Source organism: Thalassophryne amazonica, chromosome 3 (assembly GCF_902500255.1).
Source record: "Thalassophryne amazonica chromosome 3, fThaAma1.1, whole genome shotgun sequence".
In the NCBI taxonomy this organism is placed as follows: Eukaryota; Metazoa; Chordata; class Actinopteri; order Batrachoidiformes; family Batrachoididae; genus Thalassophryne; species Thalassophryne amazonica.
In genome coordinates, this window is record NC_047105.1 from 102,994,286 (window position 1) to 103,009,307 (window position 15,022).

Here is a 15,022-nt window from a genome sequence, read left to right on the forward strand (position 1 = left end):
CTTTAAAAACTGATTATACAGAAACACAGCCCCACAGCGTGATGGAACCACCTCCAAATTTTACTGTAGGTAGCAAGTGTTTTTCTTGGAATGCTGTGTTCTTTTTCTGCCATGCATACCGCCCCTTATGTCCAAATAACTCCATTTTAGTTTAATCAGTCCACAGTACCTTATTCCAAAATGAAGCTGGCTTGTCCAAATGTGCTTCAGCATACCTTAAGCGACTCTGTTTGTGGTGTGTATGCAGAAAAGGCTTCCTCTGTATTACTCTCTCATCCAGTATCTCCTTGTGCAAAGTGCACTGTATAGTTGAACGATGCACAGAGACACTATCTGCAGCAAGATCATGTTGTAAATCTTTGGAGCAGGTCTGTAGGTTGACTATGACTATTCTCATCCTTTGCTTCAGCTTATCTGACATATTTCTTGGCCTGCCACTTCGGGCCTTAACTAGTACTGTGCCTGTGGGCTTCCATTTCCTCGCTATGTTCCCCACAGTGAAAACTGACAGCTGAAATCTGTGAGATAGCTTTTTGTATCCTTCCCTTAAACCATGATGTTGAACAATCTTTGTTTCCAGGTCATTTGAGAGTTGTTTAGATGCTTCCATGTTGCCACTCATTGGAAGAGATGCAAAGAGGAGAAACATTTGTAAATGGCCACCTGAAATACCCTTTCTCATGATTGGATTCATCTGTGTAAGGAGGTCAAGGGTCAATGAGCTTACCAAACCAATTTTGGATTCCAATAATTAGTGCTAAATGTATTCAAATCAGTCAAATGACAAGGGTGCCCAAATTTATGCACCTGCCTAATTTTGTTTAAATAATTATTGCACACTTTCTGTAAATACTAGAAACTTCATTTCACTTCTCAGATATCACTGTTTGTCTGCTATATGATATATTAAACTCAAATTGCTGATCCAAACAACCAATGATTTATAAAGGAAAATCATGGAAATCATCAGCGGTGCCCAAACTTTTACATGCAACTGTAAACTGGAAATAATAGAAATGAATGATTCATAAGATTGATCAATGTTCTCAATATAAATGTCACTCCAGTTTTGATCCCTTAAATCGATTCTGAGATTTTCCAAAGTTTCCTCTGGTATTTTCCTTTTGAAATTTGTAATTTCAGTATGGTCAATTTTATCAACTAAAGAACTGAAAACTAGAAAACTGGCAAATGATCACTGATGTCACTAATAAGTAATCCCCCCTCTAAATTCCCCACAGTAACGTGTCAAAATATTGTCAATAAGTGTCGATGTGTTTGCAGTTATCCTAGTTGGATGGGTAATCACTGGATACATTCCCATACAAAACACAGTATTTATAAATTCAGTTGTATGTATTTGCCTATGAGGATTTAAGAAGTGTATGTTATCCACAAACAAATAAAAGCTTATTATTTTATAATTATGTTGTACATCTCAGTCAGCTTTTCCAGCTTGATCCTGGTGCTCTGTAAACACAGCTTATAATTATATATTTTTATTTTTTGCTGTTAATTTCCACAGTAACACATTCCATGACATTTTCCAAATAAAAGCATATTTTTAACAATTTCACAGTGATGACTAGAACTGATATAAAGTGCTACACCACTGCCCCATTTATTCATCCTATTTGCATTTCCTGTATATTTGTTTTGTGAATTGTTTCTGTGAATTGTTCTGTAATTTATGTTTGTAGCATGGACCAAGCAGAGGGTCACTCCTTTGAGTCTGGTCTGCTTGAGGTTTCTTCCTCAGAGGGAGTTTTTCCTTACCACTGTTGCTCTGTGTGAAGCTTCTTGAGGCAACTCTGTTGTGATTTGGCACTATATACAGTGAGGAAAATAAGTATTTGAACACCCTGCGATTTTGCAAGTTCTCCCACTTAGAAATCATGGAGGGGTCTGAAATTTTCATTTTAGGTGCATGTCCACTGTGAGAGACATAATCCCCCCCCCCACACACACACAAAAAATCTGGAAATCACAATGTATGATTTCCAGGCTGTACAGAAATTCCAGGCTGTACAGAGAGCTGAAAAATGTATTATTATAGTCTTTGAGACAGAGATAGGAAGAGTCTGTCATCATGACTCATCATCAGTAATGTAAATGGTAAATGGACTGCATTTATATACCGCTTTTCCATTTGCATCAGATGCCCAAAGTGCTTCACACATCAAATGTCTCACATTCACCCCATTGTGAGGCTGCTGCCATGCAAGGCACCCACTACACATTGGAAGCAACTAGGGGATTAAGGACCTTGCCCAGGGGCCCTTAGTGATTTTCCGGTCAGGCTGGGATTAGAACTGGGATCCTCTGGTCTCAAGCCCAACGATTTTTAATCACATTAACAAAGTAATCATTAAATGATCTGGTATAAGTTTATTTTCCTTAACAACTGTATCAGTGTTTGTGTAACAAAAAAGGCAGGATATTCTTTATAACTTTTTTCTTATTTCATTTAAAAGCTTCTAAGTTCCTGTAATGTTTATTTTTTCCAGTAAATCACTATAGTACTACCTTTTACAAGATCGCATAATATTAATTAGTTTGTTGTTATATATCTTCTCTCAGCATCAATTGTTCATAGCTTTAAAAACTGATTATACAGAAACACAGCCCCACAGCGTGATGGAACCACCTCCAAATTTTACTGTAGGTAGCAAGTGTTTTTCTTGGAATGCTGTGTTCTTTTTCTGCCATGCATACCGCCCCTTATGTCCAAATAACTCCATTTTAGTTTAATCAGTCCACAGTACCTTATTCCAAAATGAAGCTGGCTTGTCCAAATGTGCTTCAGCATACCTTAAGCGACTCTGTTTGTGGTGTGTATGCAGAAAAGGCTTCCTCTGTATTACTCTCTCATCCAGTATCTCCTTGTGCAAAGTGCACTGTATAGTTGAACGATGCACAGAGACACTATCTGCAGCAAGATCATGTTGTAAATCTTTGGAGCAGGTCTGTAGGTTGACTATGACTATTCTCATCCTTTGCTTCAGCTTATCTGACATATTTCTTGGCCTGCCACTTCGGGCCTTAACTAGTACTGTGCCTGTGGGCTTCCATTTCCTCGCTATGTTCCCCACAGTGAAAACTGACAGCTGAAATCTGTGAGATAGCTTTTTGTATCCTTCCCTTAAACCATGATGTTGAACAATCTTTGTTTCCAGGTCATTTGAGAGTTGTTTAGATGCTTCCATGTTGCCACTCATTGGAAGAGATGCAAAGAGGAGAAACATTTGTAAATGGCCACCTGAAATACCCTTTCTCATGATTGGATTCATCTGTGTAAGGAGGTCAAGGGTCAATGAGCTTACCAAACCAATTTTGGATTCCAATAATTAGTGCTAAATGTATTCAAATCAGTCAAATGACAAGGGTGCCCAAATTTATGCACCTGCCTAATTTTGTTTAAATAATTATTGCACACTTTCTGTAAATACTAGAAACTTCATTTCACTTCTCAGATATCACTGTTTGTCTGCTATATGATATATTAAACTCAAATTGCTGATCCAAACAACCAATGATTTATAAAGGAAAATCATGGAAATCATCAGCGGTGCCCAAACTTTTACATGCAACTGTAAACTGGAAATAATAGAAATGAATGATTCATAAGATTGATCAATGTTCTCAATATAAATGTCACTCCAGTTTTGATCCCTTAAATCGATTCTGAGATTTTCCAAAGTTTCCTCTGGTATTTTCCTTTTGAAATTTGTAATTTCAGTATGGTCAATTTTATCAACTAAAGAACTGAAAACTAGAAAACTGGCAAATGATCACTGATGTCACTAATAAGTAATCCCCCCTCTAAATTCCCCACAGTAACGTGTCAAAATATTGTCAATAAGTGTCGATGTGTTTGCAGTTATCCTAGTTGGATGGGTAATCACTGGATACATTCCCATACAAAACACAGTATTTATAAATTCAGTTGTATGTATTTGCCTATGAGGATTTAAGAAGTGTATGTTATCCACAAACAAATAAAAGCTTATTATTTTATAATTATGTTGTACATCTCAGTCAGCTTTTCCAGCTTGATCCTGGTGCTCTGTAAACACAGCTTATAATTATATATTTTTATTTTTTGCTGTTAATTTCCACAGTAACACATTCCATGACATTTTCCAAATAAAAGCATATTTTTAACAATTTCACAGTGATGACTAGAACTGATATAAAGTGCTACACCACTGCCCCATTTATTCATCCTATTTGCATTTCCTGTATATTTGTTTTGTGAATTGTTTCTGTGAATTGTTCTGTAATTTATGTTTGTAGCATGGACCAAGCAGAGGGTCACTCCTTTGAGTCTGGTCTGCTTGAGGTTTCTTCCTCAGAGGGAGTTTTTCCTTACCACTGTTGCTCTGTGTGAAGCTTCTTGAGGCAACTCTGTTGTGATTTGGCACTATATACAGTGAGGAAAATAAGTATTTGAACACCCTGCGATTTTGCAAGTTCTCCCACTTAGAAATCATGGAGGGGTCTGAAATTTTCATCTTAGGTGCATGTCCACTGTGAGAGACATAATTCCCCCCCCCCCCCCCCCACACACACAAAAAATCTGGAAATCACAATGTATGATTTCCAGGCTGTACAGAAATTCCAGGCTGTACAGAGAGCTGAAAACTGTATTATTATAGTCTTTGAGACAGAGATAGGAAGAGTCTGTCATCATGACTCATCATCAGTAATGTAAATGGTAAATGGACTGCATTTATATACCGCTTTTCCATTTGCATCAGATGCCCAAAGTGCTTCACACATCAAATGTCTCACATTCACCCCATTGTGAGGCTGCTGCCATGCAAGGCACCCACTACACATCGGAAGCAACTAGGGGATTAAGGACCTTGCCCAGGGGCCCTTAGTGATTTTCCGGTCAGGCTGGGATTAGAACTGGGATCCTCTGGTCTCAAGCCCAACGCTTAAGCACTAGACCATCACCTCCCCTAATGTTGTGACCCCTGGTCTTCTTCGGGAAAAATTAAAACCGATTCCAAACCAACACTTCGTTCCATCACTTGATCCTGACAGATGCTTCAGCTGTACTGTGGCATTGGACCTGTTCTTTTGAGCAGTTGTACCTCCTGCCAGGAGGTTGAACATCTCCAGTACCAGGGTTCTAGGGGATGGTCCCACATTCAACTGGGAACCACCAAATGTTTGTGAGATCACAAAGGTGGTAGAACATCTGAAGATGGATAATCCAGAGGTTTGCGTTATTAGACCTGAACTCCTCCAAGGACATGGAGTTGCTCTTCTCATGACAAAACAAGCGCGAGAGAGAAATAATTTCCTCCAGAATGTAGAGATGAAACCAGTCTCTGAGTCCAGACTGAAACAAGGATTGCTTGCTTTGTCCTTGTTTCAGTCTGGACTCAGAGAGACTGGTTTCATCTCTACATTCTGGAGGAAATTATTTCTCTTCTAGCTGTACATTGGAAGTGAAGGGGTGACCGCCTGGATTGCAACAACTACAGGGGTATTACACTGCTCTCTGCTGGGAAAGGTGCTTGCAAGGGTCAGGCTTAACAAGATTTCGTACCAATTGTTGCTTATCAACAAGAGCAGTCTGGCTTCACAGCCAAGAAGCCAACTAGACTCAGAATCATTTATTAATCCCAGGGGGAACTTGAATTTGTTCCATGTGTTCAATGCAAAATAGCAAGAAGGAAAGAAAATAGTTAGAATTTTAAATACACAACAGTACACAACAAGTTTAAATATACAACAATACAAATATACAATACAAACAGAATGTGGACATGAAAAATGAGTCCAGACAGTGGGATAAGGGTGTCAGACATTCAGAGGGAGAAGTTGTAGTTTGATGGCCACAGGCAGGAATGATTTCCTGTGGCGCATTGGAGTGGAATGAGTCTGTAACTGAAAGTGCTCCAGCTTTCCACCATGACGTCAGTCTGCTGTCTGTCTGCTGCCCCAGCACATAACAGCAAGCATGATAGCACTAGCCACCTAGACTAGTAAAGCATCCTCAACTTGGTCCAGCAGATATTAAAGGACCAGGCCCTCCTCAGGAAAGAACCCTTCTTGGCTTCAGTTTTTTTTTTACCCAGTCCATCTTATCGTCAGTGTGTACCCCCAGATATTTGTAATCCTCAACCATGTCCACACTCTACCCCTGGATGGAAACAGGGATCAGCGGTGCCCTGACTATCCTCATGTCCACAGTCAGCTCCTTTGTCTGTGTAACATTTAGCTGCAGATGGTTTCGCTCACACCAGGAAACAGTCATTGACCACAGCTCTGTATTCAGCTTCATCACCCTTGCTGATGGAACCAAAGACAGCAGAGCCATCATAAAACTTATGAAGATGACAAGACTCTGTCTGGTAGCTGAAGTCCAGGGTGTAAAGGGTGAAGAGTAAAGGAGAGAGCACAGTCCTTTGTGGTGCCCCGGTATTGCTGACCACAACATCTGACACACAGTGCTGCAAGCACACGTACTGTGGTCTGCCCTTGAGGTAATCGACAATCCATGACACAAGAGGGGATCCACCTGTATCGCTGTCAGCTTCTCACTCCGTAGCGCATCCCTGATGGTGTTAAAGGCACTGGAAAAGTTTAAAAAATAAAAAAAATAAAAAAATGACCCTCACTCTGCTATCAGTGCCATCCTAGCTTCATGAGTCCTCAGTGAGTGCAAGCATGAATTTTGGCAGTGCTTCTGTACAGATAATGTCCCATGTTTCCTGTGCAGCATTATCACCCTGGCAGCCCACCAGGCTGATGATGAACCCCCCCCTCCACCGACTAGACTTTAAAAAAAACACCCGAAATAAATAAATAAATTACATAGATGACATATAATGCCCAAAATCCATTAATATGGAAATCAGTATTCATGGTGCTGCGTCTGCAGTGCTCTGATTGGATGTATGACAAATGCGAAAAATGGGCATATGCCTTTCCCAAGGTCCTAGAGACCTGGGTATCAAACTGATTCTGACCCATGCTTACAGGAATATGTCCATCTGTTGAGATTTTGACTAGGGCTATATTTTGGTCAAACATGATATTTATGCTACATGTGAGGACACTGTGAGTTTTTTGTGGCTTATGAGTACAATAAGATCACACTGAAAGTGTCTGAAAAGTGTGTTAAGTTTCAAAACTGGCCACGAGGTGATGAAATTGAAGATGAGCAAAAAATGACAAACATATTTACACACTTATTTTCCAAAAAATTGTGATATGTAAAGACATCTGAGATTTTTGGTCTGGGAGCATGTTGGAGGGGTCGAGAAGGCTTGAGAGTGCTCGGAAAAATGGTGACATGGAAAGTGGCCTCATTTTTCTGAGTGTCCTGATATTGAAAGTGTGTTATCATAAAAAATGTCCTGAATTGTATGGAAACAAGCATACACGCACACACATCACAATGCTTGTTAGCCACTTCTCTTATTGATGCATCTTACTTTAATTTTCACATGAAAACATAACCAGGGTTCCCATGGTACCTTGAAATCCTTGAAAGTTTTTTGAATTGGTGGAAAATAAATCCAAGGCCCTTGGTCATTAAAAGTGCTTGAATTTATCACAAATCATTTTTCTTGCTGCACGTCTTCTGACTTGTGGTCGAATACTAAACTACCATATTTTCAAGACATGGAGTTCCATCTGTCAAAAAAAAAAATGCATCATGAAGAGGAAAAAGGACATTGCAGCTGAATGTAAGATTTACTTATTTTTTAAAAATATATGTTTCAGAAGATGTAAAACATTTTGTAACAATCTGGAAAGAATATAAAGGTATACACTTGCCTGAAGAACATAACCTAAATATCTCTTGTGCTTCTTGTTTCTACTGTACTAATTATGCACGAACCTTGATTTATTTATTTCTTGGTCTGCGTGTACTAGTACATCCCTATCTTTGGACATAAGTTGCTTTGGAATATAAATTGCAGGACCTCCAAAACTAGTAAAAATACAGCAAATACAGTAGCTGTAACACAACCAGAAATGTTTTGAATGTGCTCAAACTGTTTAATTGATGTCTTGACTCACCAAGACATGCCAACCAGTAAGAAAGGTTCCATTTAAAAACCAGTGGGGAAAAAAACCTTGCCTAATTTGTTTGAGAATGATTGGTTTTTACTCTTAGTGAGGGAACATAACTTCATGCTTCCAGATCTCCAATCTCTGCTCAAACGCATCATATTTTGTCTGTAAACTGGGAAAATTCTTTTGCTCAGTGCAGCATCCCAACTCCATGACACACTGACATATTTGCCAACAGACAAAATATATCAATATGTACGAGGTCTGTTAGAAAAGTAACGGACCTTTTTATTTTATGCAAAAAATATATGGATTTGATTCATATGCTTTTACATCAGCCAAGCTTGAACCTTTGTGTGCATGCGTGAGTTTTTTCACGCCTGTCGGTTGCGTCATTCGCCTGTGAGCAGGCTTTGAGTGAGCACTGGTCCACCCCCCTCGTCGGATTTTCATTGCGAGGAAATGGCGGAATGATTTGGGCTTTGTTCTATCAGAATTTTTTCAGAAACTGTTAGAGACAGGCAGCTGGAAACCATGTGGAAAATTCATTTGGCTTTCGGTGAAAATTTTTTGGGCTTCAGAGATTAAGGAGTGTTACTACCTCTTTAAGGATGACCCACAATGGCGCACCGCGCTCCGAGCCGCGATCGACAGGCAGAAGCAACCATTTCATTTCTAAACGGATGGCTGTATGGCTCCAGGACCATCGTGTGCAATTTCTCTGGTTATCACAAGAGCTGGACATCAGCCATTTTCCCCAGATTTCACTTTTAACAAGAGATTTTGTCATGGAAAGCCGCGAGGAGGCTTCGCGCGTCACGACGGATTCGCTGATGGAGCGAGACAAAGAACACCTCCGTTTTGGAGTGTCAGAGGACAAGTTGGGACATGCCCAGCTCTCCACAATTTCTCTTATACTCACTTGACTGGTAAGCCACTGAAAACCGAGATAGGCATGTCCCAACTTGTCCTCTGACACTCCAAAACGGAGGTGTTCTTTGTCTCGCTCCATCAGCGGCTCCGTCATGAAGCCTCCGCGCGGCTTTCCATGACAAAATCTCTTGTTAAAAGTGAAAACTGCTGGAAAATGGCTGCTGTCCAGCTCTTGTGATAACCAGAGAAATTGCACACGATGGTTCCGGAGCCATACAGCCATCCGTTTAGAAATGAAATGGTCGTTTCTGCCCGTCGATCGCGGCTCGGAGCGCGGCGCGCCGTGCGCCATTGTGGGCCGTCCTTAAAGCGGTAGTAACACTCCTTAATCTGTGTGGTCTAATTATGTTTTGATTATTTTACTGATATTTTATTCAGAGATATTTTAAAACATTAGAAAAAATGTTTCTTTACCATTCATTTTTATCATTGAAGATCAAAAGTCTGGGTGTGGGACAAGCACAAAATGGCAATATTTGCATATAATGATGCTGAAAAAAGGTGAAAAAGTCATCATAGACTACTAGAACTAATTTCTTAACACACTTTCATTGTAAAGATAACTACAAAAGTGTGAAATTTCCCCTTTTTTCTGTTTTTCATACAATATGATCAAAGTACATAATAAGTGCCCGTAGTCTAAGAATCACCCTTGTAATGCCCGGTATACACTGTGTGGTTTTTGGTTGTCCTAGATGATAAATTGGTATTTTGAAACAAGTGTGGTGGCATATTTGGTCTGACTGTGTGACAGGTTCAAGGCTGTCTCTTGTCACACTCTTGTGATCAAAGATGGCCTGGGGATAATATCAGACAATAAATGAAACTCTTCAACCTGCATCTAGGATTGCAGTATGAAATGACGCAATATGGCCTGTGTCCATAGTGTTCCCCCCTTCCTCCCCCTGATAGAAAAGCTGAGGCAAGGTGTTAAAGAGCAGCGATTCAGCCCAGTCTTCATAAAAAAAAAAGCATGCATGGAGTTTGTTTCTTATAAACAGCATATAAAAGCAGTCACCCTCATCAGAAACATTTCATTTCACCATCCTCTCTTTCTCACTTTCTCTTTCTCATTCTCTTTTACTGGGCCAATGGTGCAATGGCTGGCACATCTGACTACAGTTGTATGCAAAAGTTTGGGCACCCCTGATGATTTCCATTATTTTCCTTTATAAATCATTGGTTGTTTGGTTCAGCAATTTCAGTTAAATATATCATATAGCAGACAAACACAGTGATATTTAAGAAGTGGAATGAAGTTTATAGGATTTACAGAAAGTGTGCAATAATTCTTTAAGCAAAATTAGGCAGGTGCATAAATTTGGGCACCCCAACACCCCAACAGAAAAAATACATCCATATTTAGTAGATCCTCCTCTTGCATAAATAACAGCCTCTAAACACTTCCTATAGCTTCCAATGAGAGTCTGGATTCTGGTTGAAGGTATCGTGGACCATTCTTCTTTACAAACATCTCAGGTTTGTTGTTTTTGTTTCCGAGCATGGAGAGCACACATAAAATCACACCACAGATTTTCAATAATATTCAGGTCTGGGGACTGAGATGGCCATTCCAGAACGTTGTACTTGTTCCTCTGCATGATTGCCTTAGTAGATTTTGAGCAGTGTTTAGGGTCGTTGTCTTGTTGAAAGATCCAGACCTGCGTAACTGCAAATTTGTCACTTATTCATGAACATTGTTCTCAAGAATCTGCTGATATTGATTGGAATCCATGTGACCCTCAAGTTTAACAAGATTCTCAGTACCTGCACTGGCCACACAGCCACACAGCATGATGGAACCACCTCCAAATTTTACTGTAGGTAGCAAGCGTTTTTCTTGGAATGCTGTGTTCTTTTTCAGCTATGCATACCGCCCTTGTTAAGTCCAAATAACTCAATTTTAGTTTCATCAGTCCACAGCACCTTATTCCAAAATGAAGCTGGCTTGTCCAAATGTGCTTTAGCATAACTCAAGTGACTCTGTTTGTGGCAGAAAAGGCTTCCTCTGCATTTCAGCATCATACAGCATCTCCTTGTGCAAATTGCGCTGTATAGTTGAACGAAGCACAGAGACACTATCTGCAGCAAGGTCATGTTGTAGGTCTTTGGAGCAGGTCTGTGGGTTGACTATGACTGTTCTTACCATCCGTTGCTTCAGCCTATCCGAGATGTTTCTTGGCCTGCCACTTCGGGCCTTAACTAGTACTATGCCTGTGGTCTTCCATTTCCTCACTATGCTCCTCACAGTGGAAACTGACAGCTGAAATCTCTGAGATAGCTTTTTGTGTCCTTCCCCTAAACCATGATGTTGAACAGTCTTTGTTTTCAAGTCATTTGAGAGTTGTTTAGAGGCTCCCATGTTGCCACTCGTTAGAAGAGATGCAAAGAGGGGAAACATTTGCAAATGGCCACCTTAAATACCCTTTTTCATGATTGCATTCACCTGTGTGAGGAGGTCAAGGGTCAGTGAGCTTACCAAAGCAATTTTGTGTTCTGATAATTAGTGCTAAATGTATTCAAATCAATAAAATGACAAGGGTGCCCAAATTTATGCACCTGTCTAATTTTTTTTTAATAATTTTTGCACACTTTCTGTAAATACTATAACTTCATTTCACGTCTCAAATATCAGTGTGTTCTTGTGCTATGATATATTTAACTGAAATTTTTGATCCAGACAACCACTGATTTATAAAGAAAAATTATGAAAATTATCAGGGGTGCCCAAACTTTTGCATACAAATGTATTTTTAAGAAAACTAGTTTTTCAGTGTCCAGTCTGCCATCATGGATGACCTTTATTGTGACAGATTTTGCATGACAAGTCAGCAAGTACAAGCTTCTTCCGTTGTCTTGATTGACAGGGTGACATGGTGACCAGTACCGATGTCACAGACTGAACCCCCCCCCAAAAAAATGACTTCACTTCACTGTGCATGCACGCACATTTCTGTGCATCAGCCGCGGTTCACCGATTATCACCTCCTTTCTGCTTCAAACTGCACTCCAGTCATTATCTATCTCAGCAACAGATATCTGAAGCGTTTGTATAAAAATCATTTCCTCATAAATTTATCATTATTTCATCATAAAAGACAGAGGAAGCAATCAGAGCACTACAGCCAGATGAGCTGTTGCTGCTGAGTTCACTGCGCCTCCATCATTTCAGAGCGTCTGAAACGACGCACCAATTATTGCCTCATTTCTGCTTAAAACGGCCTTGTTTCTCCTTAAAACTGACTTTAGAATGATTTAAGAGGTTCTACCTTGTCATCTGAAGATTAATAATCACATTATTCCCTTTAATCGCTTTGGGTGAAGAGAGTCAGACTCAGACGTACTGCTGTGGTCCCAAATGACGCATGCACAATGAAGGCAGGCGCACCAATTTTTAGGGGTGGACGGTTCGGTCTGCGACACCAGCTCTTGGCATAGGCAATATAGGTGGTTGCCTAGGGTGCCACCTGCTGGAGGGATGTGTTGCAAGCCATCAAAAACAACAAAAATAAAACAGTTCAGCCATTATATTAACACTTGTCCGATTGTCGGGGACAAGTAAAAGAAATATGATTGGACAACACAGATTATTTACTACCTTTCCTGAACTGGACAAGTCCATTTTTTCTTTCTAAAGTGTTCAAATCATTTATTTTTTCATGTCGTTATGAGTTTTGGCACTTTTCCAACAGTGTGTGCACGTTGTTGCCTCCTGTGAAAAACAGCCTCATGTGAGGCTCTGGAGTGTAACATTTCCTCAAAAGTCGCATCGATAAATGCACTGTCTACCGTGAGGATTAAAATATGTAAAGCTCTGAACAAATCCAATAAGAATCTGTCCCATGAAGGTGTTTTTTGAAGGGTTTTTTTGATTATCAGTTGATTTACTTGTGTGCATCCTTTCACGCCAGGGGCTCGTCACACAGCGGCATTATTTTTAATACATGAACACACTGCTTCAGTTTAAATAAGCAATAAGTCTATTTAACATCTACCTTGCTGTTTGAGAGCATGGAGTCAATAAGAACAGACAGCAACTCTTTCTCTGCAACACACACACACACACACGCACACACACACACACACACACACACACACACACACACACAAAACTCTTAAAGGTACACTTTTGTAGCCATTTTAAAGACATTTTTTTTGCACATAAACAAAAATCAGATTCTAATATTTTGAAAAATAAAATTGTTATTTTTTATTAATATCATCATTGACTTACTATTTGTAATATTTAAAACTAATTTTGCTTAAAACCCAGGAGCTTCATCCACAAAATACAGTATGTAGTGTATTATTTTAAGATTGATATAGAGGAGAAATCCTACTCAAATAGAGAGATCTCGCATGATGTCACTATTCATAGCGGAGCCCCCGCACATTTGTTATAAGGCAGACAGTTAAGGTAGACCACATGTGGGTATGAATTTAGTGCTACATTATAATTTTATGTTGCCTTGTTTGCACATTCTCCTATAAGGCCCGTTGTTACCAAATACCAGTAGGAAGTATTCACTGGCCATAGCACATTTTTATTGGTATTTTAAATCTATGCTTGCTTGCTTTCTACTTCACAAAAAGCTGCTGTATTTTTCAATTTGATATTTAAATAATAAATATTTGCGTGTGCAGTAAATAGTGCTGATAAGGTAGCTTTTGTGTTTGTGCTTCCTGCTTGTTTGCTGCAGCTGCCTTTAGAATGATGTTCTTTCACTTTTGAGGCATGCAGTGTGTGGGGGAAGGAGCACTGTGCTGCACTGCTGTGCCTGTATTATGTCTTTACTGCCAGCAGTGTGACAGTGGGCCAGTGGCGCAATGGATAACGCGTCTGACTACGGATCAGAAGATTCTAGGTTCGACTCCTGGCTGGCTCGTAGGTTTTTTTTCTCCTCTCCAAATTCTGCCTTCTGTCTGTGAGAGAGATAAATAGACATTTTATTTAAAAGCAGTACAGTATTTGCTGTTGTTATTTACAAATGGCAAATAATAAAGGCACATAGATTAATGGACGTGATGTTGAGAGGAAACGTTATGCTGCCAAGTTAGTTTCACTTTTACTTATATGGAACTTGTATACAAAGAGGCAGTAAGTCTCATGCAAGAGCCACTCATAGTAACACATCTGTTATGAGTGAGTTAAGAGAACTCTCCACATTCACGAGATTTATTGTATTTTGAGGTTTTTTGTTTTTTTGTAGGTTTGAACAAAATGTCTCTGAAGTAGGAGTCACACAGTTTGCCTGATGTCTTCCAAACATAGGTTTTATAAGCACTTGTCCACAGATATATATATATATATATATATATATATATATATATATATATATATATATATATATAAAATATTACAGGACAAAGCCTGTGTGATGTCACCCGTAGGTTTTCTATATAGAACTGGAATGGCCTATGTGAAGCCCCATGTCTGAGGGATGGTCTAGGTGTCACCATGTTGACAGCAGTGGCACGATGAGCTCATTAATGCATAAAGGGATGGAGTGTGGATGGCTCAGTGTTTGCCAGAAGAAGCCTGGGGAATGCGAGGAAGGCTGTTGGTCCTGATAGGGTAACAGTCTAACCCCAGTTCCGATGTTTATTAACCCTCTGGAGCCGACGCCGTCGTATACGACGGCTGAGACCAAGCTTTACTAAATCATAAATAACTTTTTAATGATATGAGATAGAAACTTACTCTTTTTTTTGCTGAGAAGTTAACTCCATGGACTTTCAAGCAAGCCATCAGCCATCTTTGTACACTGAAAAAAGAGAATGTTTGAGCCAACTTAAAAAAGTGTTACAATTTGTAAGGTTTAGAAAAAGTCAGCAGGTAATTTTCTTCCTGTTTCTTGTCATGCAGCCCTTTGTAGAAAAGTGTGCCTATTGAGATAAGACAGTTTGTTTGTGTGGACTCATTTAATTCCATGTGAAAGACTCATCTCTTTTTCATCTTTGAGTTTTCTTGTTACTGAATGTTATGGTATGTATATCAGTTGTATTTGTTATTGCTGTTAGTTGCAATTAGTTTTGCATTGACCAT

At 39.6% G+C, this 15,022-nt stretch overlaps 1 protein-coding gene and 1 non-coding gene across 2 annotated transcripts in view; both read left to right on the forward strand.

Moving 5' to 3' along the window:
• Window positions 1-15,022, forward strand: part of stimate (STIM activating enhance) — a 64,094-nt gene that overhangs the window by 37,228 nt on the left and 11,844 nt on the right. The window lies entirely within an intron of this gene.
• On the forward strand, window positions 13,790-13,862 carry trnar-acg. The gene has a single exon. It is a non-coding gene; the product is annotated as a tRNA-Arg (tRNA).